The 10,342-nt window shown below is 41.2% G+C and overlaps 1 pseudogene across 1 annotated transcript in view; it reads right to left on the reverse strand.

The window, feature by feature from the left end:
* Positions 1 to 9,907, reverse strand: part of LOC144225153 (zinc finger protein 19-like) — a 34,392-nt pseudogene extending 24,485 nt beyond the window's left edge. Inside the window, exon 1 of the transcript XR_013333218.1 lies at positions 9,763 to 9,907. The product of XR_013333218.1 is annotated as a zinc finger protein 19-like (transcript). The remainder of the gene's footprint in view (positions 1 to 9,762) is intronic.
* Between the last annotated feature and the right edge of the window lie 435 nt (positions 9,908 to 10,342).

Consider the following 10,342-nt stretch of genomic DNA (forward strand, 5'->3'; position numbering starts at 1 on the left):
GTCTATTAAACAGGGAAAAATCACAATGCTTCACCACTGCCCCCTCCCCCCTGCTACCTGGCTCTCAAACACTCAACCAGGGTTATATCCTTTGCATGGGAGCCTGGGAGAGCCTTCTTTAGAGGCAATGGGCAATGAATAATCCCAAATTAACAGATATCTTGGGTAAGGGTCTATCAACAAAAAATTTGGAAGTCTCTTTAACTTTTCTTCCCATAAAAGATTGTATGGGATTCTAAGGTCCCAAACATGTCCATGTCCATGGGTAGCTTGAAAGTAACTAAAATAAAAAGGAAGTGGAGGAATACTGATTAAGGATATAGGTGATATTTTATGTTAAAACTGGGACTCCATGAGGGTAATGGGGAGCTGTTGGAGGATGTCAGTCTGAGATGAACCAGAATGAAGTGAGAATTAAGAGCAGCAACCAGGATGTCTTTTTCCTAACTACCATCAAGGAGGCAAGGGGGCTGGACAGTATCAGGGACAGAGTATCACCAGTGCACTATCCAATCCAGTAAACATCCTGTGTGTACCTAGTATGCTCCAGGTTCTGGGTTAGGGAACATATGTGGATATAGGGCTAAGATGCTGTTCTTGCCTTCAATGAACTAGCAAACTACCCAGGGGAGACTGCCAGTCCTTAAGCTCCCTACTGTCCTAGGGCAGACACAGGTGTCCCAAGACTTTCCTGATACCTTCACAGCCAGGAGGCACAATTTAATACAGACACACCCTCATTTCTTCTCCTCCAGCCTGACACAAACTGTCTTTCCCAGAGCACTCCTGCTCAGTTTGCACAGCCAAAGGTCCCTTCTGACTTCATGTCAAACCAACAAATAAGCATGGAACAAGCTCACTATGTGCAAGAGGCTAGCTAACTTTGGCATTCAAATTTAATGTCTTCAAAATATAGGAGGGCTAATTTAGCAGGTAGCAGAGAAAGAAGATTTGGTATTATAAGCTGTAGTTTCAGTCTGTACAGACTCTCAAAGCCTTTTAAAAAGAGGAGCTTTTTAAAAAAAATTTTTAGTCCTATACCTCTGGACGGAAGAAATGTCCCTCAGACAAATTGTCACAAAGCTTAGAGGCCACAGCACAATGCTAGGAGAACAGAGAGGCATAGACAAGATCTTCAGAAATACAGTGGCTTAGGTCTACAGCTGTGGACCACAACATTTTTGTTTGCACACCCTTAAAATAAAAACTAGTAAACACTAAGTAGTCATGCCCAACAAGCACATGAAAAGATGCTCAACATCACTAGTTATTAGGGAAATGCAAATCAAAACCACAAAATGACACTTTATACCCACTAGGTTAGTCATAACTTTTTTGTAATGAAAAAGAGAACAAGAGTAATCAAAGAAGCAGAGAAACTGGAACCCTTGTACATGGTTGCTGGAAATGTAAAATGGTGCAGTTTAGAAAAGTTTGGCAGTTTCTCAGAAAGTGAAACAGAATTATCAGCAATTTTGTTCCTAGGTACAGACCCCCCAAAATTGGAATTCAAACAAATACTTGTACATTCATGTCATAGCAAGAGTATTCACAATAGCCAAAAGGCCGAAACAAGGCAAATGTCCAGCAGCTGATGAATAGGCACAATGTGTTATATACAGACAATGAAATATTCAACCATAAAAGGAAATGAAGTACTGATACATGTTTCAACTTGGATACACCTCAAAAACATTATGTTAAGTAAAAGAAGCCAGACACAAAAGGTCACATATTGCATAATTTGGTTTATATGCAACACCCAGAACAGGTACATCCATAGAGACAAAAACCAATTTGTGGTTGCCAGGAAATGGGTAGGGAGTGGATGAATGGGAGTTCTTGTTTAATGGGTACAGAGTTTCCTTTAGAGATGATGAAAATGTCTTAGAAATAGAGGTGATGGGTGCACAATATTATACATACACTAAATGCCACTGAATTCTATGCTTTAATATGGTTAATGGTTAATTTTATGTTATATGAATTTTACTCAATAAAAAAACCCATAAAAGAAAAATACATGTTTTTAGTTAATATTTAACATTTTTGAACATAAGAATAAAGAATTGCAAAAGATGTGATTTCAGGTATATTAATTGGTACTGATGAACTGCTGGCTGTATAGAGGCCAGCTCTCTTGTATATTATAACATTTGAAAATAAAACTGTTATGTCGTTCTTTTAAGTATATCCATATAGGGCCACCTGGGTGGCTGAGTTGCTAAACTGCCCACCTTGGCTAAGGTCATGATCTCAAGGTTGGTGAATTCGAGCTGTCCCTACCCTACCATCAGGCTCTGTGTTGACAGCTCAGAGCCTGGAGCCTGGCTCACAGCCTTCCAATTCTGTGTCTCCCTCTCTCTCTGCCCGTCTCCTATCCCCCACACTCATACTCTCTCTCTCTCTCAAAAATAAACATTAAATACGTCCATATAATCTTAATGCTCTAATCTGATACCCCATTGCCCATTTTTTAAGGTTTTATTTCTTTCTTGAGAGAGAGCAAGTCGGGGAGAGGCAGAGAGAGAGGGGAACAGAGGATCCAAAGCTGGCTCTATGCTGACAGCAGAGAACCTGATGCGGGGGTGGAACTCACAAACTGTGAGATCATGACCTGGGCCAAAGTCTGAGGCTTAACTGACTGAGACAGCCAGACACCTCCTCCATCACCTATTTTTTAAAGTACATGAACAACCTCTTTTTTTTTTTTTTTTGAACAACCTCTTCTTTAACTATTAGTTATTCTATATCATTCCTTTTTATCCTTGAAATTATATTTCCATTACATTTCCCCTCAGATTTTTATCTTTGTATAATTTTTAAAGGTTTTTTTTTGTTTGATTGTTTGTTTGTTTGTTTCCAGGGATGCCTGGCTGGTTCAGTTGGAAAAGCATGGAACTCTTGATCTCAGAGTTCAAGTTCAAGTCCCACATTGGGTCTAGAGATTACTTTGAGAAGGAAAGCTGACAAAAGCAGATATAAAAGAGCCAGTCAGATGTCCAAGGCCAGATAATCCCCATGCATGCTTTTTGCTTTCATAATCTTGCTTGCCTCTTGATCAGCCTACTGCCTGTGTAGCACAACCAATAAGTGCCCCCCCTTTTTTTCCTGGAGCCCCTGCAATCCCACCCTGTGCAGCCAATAGAAAGTTTCCAAGTATCCTGAAGCTGGCCAGGAATAAAGTATGCTAGCACCAGGGCTGGGGGCTCAGCCTCTAGAGAGGAGTCCGCTGGGCCAGCACCGATGCAGAATGAAGAGTCTTTTCTGATTCCCTGAGTGTGTGTCACTTGTCTCTTAAAGTGTGCTGAATATCTGCTGTAACATTTTTTGGTGCATTGGCCAGGAAGCTGGCAGCCATGCTGGCCCCATGAGCCACTGTTGTCAGAAGCCAGTGGAGAGGCCACTCATCTTGGGCCCCTGTGATGGAAAGGAAGGTGCCCGACCAGTGATTTCACTGGATCTCGACCCTCACAGGGCCAGACAATAGTTGGCCACTGCTGCACTTGAACAGACTCCAAGGTTAAATCAGAAAATTCTACTAGGATGGGACATTAAATCGGGTAAATGTCCCTGAGGACCCAGGAATGAATTCAGGCCCATCCTAATGGCAGAAGGGGAGCTTGATGACCTCCCAGGTCATAATGACATAGTCACCACATAGGACAGGGAAATCCTGAGTGGAAGTCTGCAATCTGTCTGAATGTATATGTGGTGCCTGGGCTCCACAGTTGCAGCTACAGAGCCTGAGTGGGTCCTACCCTGTGGTTCCATGACGACCCCATACGTCTCAAGGCAGAATCAGGTCTGCAGAGACCTAATCCAAGTCAGGGGTTTATACAGACCTGACAATGCTAAAAGGTGTCTAAATCTCTGCAAGGGGAGTGGCCAGGAGGACAAAACCTCTTCCTCAAGTTTGTCCTGCAACACTGTACATTGGGAGGGGCCCATCTAGGATATCAGGATGGGGTGGGGGGATTCCTCAAAACCAACTGTTAGAGCCAAATGTCTCTGGTTAGTTCACCTCAGAACGGGGATATTAATATTCCCAAGCAGCTGGTGAAACTCTCTTTGTTTTGGGGAAATTCCTTGTCTTCTCTTACTGACATGGACCACCTAATTCCACTAGTGGAAACAAAACAAAATAAAAACCTGGAATCTGCTCCTCTGAGCTGACAAGATTTAAAAGTGGGAATTCTCTTTCTCTGCCTTCTGCTAGCACCTTGCCTCTTCTGCCTTCCCTTCCCCCACCCTCTGGTTTCTGCACCACCTGAGCTGCGGCTTGCATAACTGGCTCCTCAATGCCTCAGGCACTGTCAGCTCCTACTCCCACCCTAGATGTCAGGAGTAAAGGCCACCCACTTCAGATTTTCTCATCTGTGTTCCAGGTAAAAATTAGCCATGGGAAACAAATTGTCTTAAGTGGACCCAAGTAAAATGTATTCAATGCTTAAGCTAAGTTTGTTGATTTGAGACAGAACTATTTGTCAACATGAGAGAATGAAAGAAAGGAAAGAAAGAAAGAAAGAAAGAAAGAAAGAAAGAAAGAAAGAAAGAAAGAAAGAAAGAAGGAAGGAAAGAGAGAGAGAGAGAGAATGACAGACAGAAAGAAGAAAGAAGGAAAGAAAAAGATAGAAAAAAATGTATTCTACCTAGATTTGCTGAAAGTCAAATAATTTCGTATTATCTCTGTTCCAACTGGTTAGCAAAAGGATGACTTAAATAATGGTTAACTTTATCTGTCTCATAGTTTTCATGGCTAATTGTTAAGATAGCTTTCAAAGCCTTTGGTAACCTAAAAAGTTTTGCTTGCATGATAAAGTGGAATTGAATTCATTGGATATCTAAGGAGGTAAGAGGAAAAAGCACTAATTACTAGACGTAGGTTTGTGTTTTCAACTTGTTGCAGAGAAACTAAGGATATTTACATCTCTTGGAAAACATACTTTGTGCTTAACTGATTCATAGGTTTGCCATCTAAAGAATTCTGATGTAACAGTTCACAATTGGTTACTACTTATTTCACTGTAGACTAAGGTTTCTAAGAGTTAAAATTCTGCTAAATGTAATTAAGGCTGATGGAAATAAGAAAATAACTTTGTATGTAAAAAAAAAAGTAGATATGTAAAAAAGACATAAGAAATACAGATACATTTTTGTTACAAGTAAAAGAAAGTAATTTTGTCCTAAATGAGACTAATTATTTGCAGACAAATGGCTTGAGACAAATCTGAATGCAAAGGGGAACTGTAGTAGGTTCATGAAGGAAAATCTTTAAAAAAGAAATTTTATATAAAGTCAGGATGGACTCAGGTTAAAATGAATGGATTTTAAAGGTACACTGGTTTAAGATTTAAAAAATCAAGATATATGTAAGCAATATATGGTGGATCCTGATTTAACGGCAACCCTCGCTGAAGTCCAGCAATCAGGAGGGGAAACAATTAAGGGTCCCTTACCTGTATCCAAAGCAGACCTAGAGAAGGAGGAAAGAAAGTGTTCCACCTCTTCCTCCTTGTGTCCTCAGTCTACATAATAAGTGCAGTTCTGCTCTCTGCTGCCCACCTTATCTAGGCTCTCCCCATAACGTAACAGGCATGTTTCCGTTGTGAGAAGCTAAAATGCCAGGAGAAACCTTTTACATTACAAGGTTTAAGACAGATAAAAGGACGTCTAGGTAAATTTTCTGATCAGGTAAATATAGAGAGAGGCTTTTCAGAATATTACATATGTTTTTGAGATGACTTGCAAAGATAAAATGCTTTTGTTAAATCAGACTCTTAATGAGACAAAAAACTGTGGGGTTCAGGCAACAGCTAAGAGATATGAAGATGAGCAGCTCATTAATTACCATGGGATTGGGGGTCCTATGGGGAACTTCTAGCTCCCTACTGGAGTTCAGGCAGTTCCACCCCAAGAACCTAACTGAGATTAAGACCATCCCACTGGGGAACAGTATCACTGCTACTTCCTAGCTTGTGTTTTTAGAAAATTAAATCTAAGATTAAGCCCTTAACTATGCTAAATTAGCCACTATTTTACAAGCACAGAATGAGAGCCCAATGGTCTTCCTGGAGAGGTTGAGGGAGGCTCTCATTAAATACATGGCTATCTCCCCTGATACCCCTAAGGCTGAGATGATTTTAAAGGACAAATCTGTCTCTCAATCAGCCCTAGGTATTCAGAGGAAATGCAAAAATTGGCTGTTGGCCTGGAAGGGACCTTAGAGGAGCTCTTATGAGCTGCCAATCAGGTATATTACAACTGAGGTGAGGGGGTGGGGGGGGGGGGGGAGGAAAGGAGACTTAAAAAAAATGTAAGGCCTTAGTTACAGCCTTAAGTACTAAGTCAGACTAGACTTTCTGAGGTCCTGGCACCAAATGCCACTTATGTGGCCATTCAGGACACTGAAAAAAGACTGGCCTCAGAAGAGACAATAGACGTCAAAGCCCCGGAAGCCATGGCCCACTGTGGAGACAATCACTGGAAGCCTGAATGCCCTCAGGGACCTCTGTTGGCAGGGCTCAGATAATCAGTGTCCCTGAAAGGGACTGATGGCGCCTGGGGCTCTTTGCCATGGCTCCCCAGAACCAACTACTATTGGAAACCCACAGCCTTAGGAACTCTGGATATAGAAAACAAAACAAAACAAAACAAAACAAAAAAACCCCAAAACCCAAAAATCTCAATTGATTTCCTTCCTGACCTGGGAGCCACCTTTTTGTCCTCCTTTTTACTCCTGGCCAACTATCCAAACTCAGCATAAGAATTAGAGGCATCTCCTGGGGCGCCTGGGTGGCTTAGTTGGTTAAGCGTCCGACTTTCGCTTAGGTCATGATCTCGCGGTTCGTGGGTTCGAGCCCCACCTCGGGCTCTGTGCTGACAGCCAGCTCAGAGCCTGGAGCCTATTTCAGAGTCTGTGTCTCTCTCTCTCTCTGACCCTCCCCTGCTCACGCTGTCTCTCTGTCTCCTAGAAATAACTAAAAATATTAAAAAAAAAAAAGAATTAGAGGCGTCTCCAGAAAACTTCTGACTAAATTTTTCTCAGCCCCTGGGATGTATACGGGGAAACCTAATTTTTTTTCATTCTTTCCTGACAATGCCAGAGAGACTTAATCCCTTGCTAGGAAGGGAAATTATAACTAAATTACAGACTGCAGCATTACTAGCTCCAGGACAGATCAACAATTGTTGCGTTTTTAAAAATTACTGGATATTGTAGACTATAGATACGGGATTCAGAAAAATAGCTTGCCTGCTATATCAATTATTAAAGGAGACTCAATCTCACCTATTCTCCTGAGGAAATGAACTTGGGTCTGACTCATGGACACTGTCTCCAGTCCTTAAAATGGTTAAAGAGAGCAGGGGCAATTACTATTATCTAGCTCACAGAGCAAGAATATCATTAAAGCACTGCATCAGGCCTTTCATTTAGGGAGGTATAAAACTTATCAAATGGACCAAACCAACCACAGGGCACCTGGCGGGCTCAGTTGAAGAGCATGCAACTCATGATCTCCAGGTCATGAGTTTGAGCTCTGCATTGGGTATAGAGATTACTAAAAAAAGAAAAGAAAAAAAAAAGTAAATAAATAAATTTAAGACAAAAAGAGAATTTACTAATCTCATTTACTTTAGAGATTTGTAGCTTCTTTGGGCTTTTTTTTTTTTAATGTTTTTTAAATTTTTTTTTTTTTTTTTTTTTTTTTGAGACAGAGACTGAACATGAGCAGGGGAGGGGTAGGGAGAGAGGGAGACAGAATCTGAAACAGGCTCCAGGCTCTGAGCTGTCAGCACAGACCTGGACGCGGGTCTTGAACCCACAAACTGCCAGATCATGACCTGAGCCCAAGTCGGACGCCTAGCCAACTGAGCCACCCAGGCGCCCCTCTTTGGGCTTTTCTATATCACTATTTCACTAGCTTCCTAATGTGGCTGTAAGAAGTTACCCCAAACTAAGTGAATTAAAACAATAACATTTATTCTCTTAGAGTTCTCAAAAAAACAAAAACAAACCACAAACCACAACCAACCACAAACTTACTCTCCCAGGCAATCAAGAAACTGGAGTCTAGCCCGAGGAAGACAATTAGATTTCACTCATAGACCAAGGCCAAAGGGGTTCCAATATCTGTTAGTATGGGTTGATACTTTTATAATTGGGTAGAGGTCTTCATGCAAAGGCACAAAAAGGCAAAAATGAAAAAGGCACAAAAAGTAATAAAAGTTCTGCTTTATAAAATAATACCTGGGTTCAGCTTACCTAAAAATTTACAAAGTAATAATGATAATAATGGTAAGTGGCTGCCTTGGCTCTTTCCACAGTAGAGACTTCCAGCTCTTGGAAAAGTTTTACAGCTCGAAATAAAATAAACTGTCTGCTTATACTCATCAAAACTATAAGTAACACCTCACAAGCATTATTAGATGCTTTAAAAAAAAAGATTAAATAAAGTTAAGGCCAAACTCTTGGAGAGTAGAGCCACCATTGATTACTTACTGCTCCTCCATCACCTGGGTTATGAGAGATCCCCTGACATATATTGTTTCAATATAACTGATAGTTCTCATAGACTCTTAGAACTGATAGATGACATTCGGACATAAATGAACAAAGTCAGGGTGTCTCCTGGATTGTTTGACTGGTTTGTGAACTGGGGACATTATCTTAAGATGCCTTCTTGTTGGTCAGTATAACCTTTACTTTGTGTTTTTCTCTTTGTGTCTGCTAATGTTTATGTCGCCTCATGCCTACCAGCCTTCCTGTAAAACCATATAATAGGCCACTCGACTGATCCTTGCTGCTGTACCCCAACACCATCTGTTATCAGCTTGAAGAAGCCAGAACAGTTATCATCTCTGTTCCTTAATGGCTGTTACAGGCATCCAGGGGGAAGAATAAGTAAGAAAAGGATTACTAATTAGGCAGGGAGAGATAAGGGACCTTCAGGAAGGCAGACTGCAGCTACAAATGGGAAGTTTAAAAAGCAGATGGGGTTCTCCCCTTATAAAATCCTTTATGGGTGCCCTCCCCCCATTATCAAGGGCACAAGGCAGGGGGGATCTAAATAACACAGGCAATCTAACCCTAAGGCAACTGATGTGGGCTGTTGGCTCTACCGTAACCACTTTACACCACTGGGTTAGGGAACAAAGCAACAAACGGAGGCAGAAAGTAGCAGACTTCATGGAACTCTTGCAACAACATATAAAATTGGGCATCTTAGCTCCTCCCTTTAGCTGGTGCTCTCCTAATGTTTTTCATAGCCCTCTTGTTTGGTCCTTGTACTCTTAATACGCTAACCAGATTTGTCTCCTCTCACCTAGAAGCTATAAAACTCCAGATCATGCTTCAGTTGGCCCACCTAGCTGTTGCTACTCTACTTTGGATGGTGAAGAACATTTTTCCCTTCGACATCCCTGTCCAGCAGGAAAAGGCCAAAACAGTCTTTGCTCCTCCTCCCATTACAGCAAAGGGTTCCCTGGCTCTCACAAACTGATTTTCTCTAAGGCTGCTACAGCAGCTTCAGAATCAAGAGGTGGGAATGAGAAGGAAAGCTGATAAAAGCAGATAAAAAAGAGCCAGCCAGATGTCCAAGCCGGATACTCCTTTTGCAATGTTTTGGCTTCTAAAATCTTGCTTGCCTCTTGATCAGCCTACTGCCTGAGTAGAGTAGCACAACAGATAAGTGCCTCCCTTTTTTCCTTGAGCCCCTCCAATCCTGCCCCCCTGGGCAGCCCATAGAAGTTTCCAAGTACCTGGAAGCTGGCCACACATAAAAGTAGGCTGGCGCCAGGGCTGGGGGCTCAGCCTTTGGGGAGGACTCCGCTGGGCCGGACCGATGCAGAATGAACAGTTGTTTCTGATTCTGAGTGTGTTGCTGTCTCTTCCGGTGTGTCAAGTATTTGCTGTAACAACTTAAAAATAAAATCTTTAAAAATAACAAATAAATAAACAAATCTTCCCCCCTAATCCCAAAGTCTCCAAATACTAAAAATTTTTTCTGGATTGGGTTGTTATAGTTGGTATTACTAAACAATTGATCAAAACAGCATAAACATTACAAACCTTGATAAATAATATGAACAATTATTAAAACAAAAAAAAATTGTTAAAAAAAAGAAAAAAATTGTTGAAAACACAGATCTCTTAAGAGAATGGACGGGCCTTTTCATTTTATTTCCTGTTTGCTCATGAATTCATTAATAAATATTACAACTTGCTAACATGAAAGATTTCAACATAAACTCTTATTGTTTGCTTTTGTTTCTATACATTTAAGCATCGTTCACATAAACAGGTAGATGGTAATGGAGAGTTTTGTAATACCAATGTCAG

Source organism: Crocuta crocuta, unplaced genomic scaffold (genome assembly GCF_008692635.1).
Source record: "Crocuta crocuta isolate KB4526 unplaced genomic scaffold, BGI_CrCroc_1.0 scaffold388, whole genome shotgun sequence".
Classification (NCBI taxonomy): domain Eukaryota; kingdom Metazoa; phylum Chordata; class Mammalia; order Carnivora; family Hyaenidae; genus Crocuta; species Crocuta crocuta.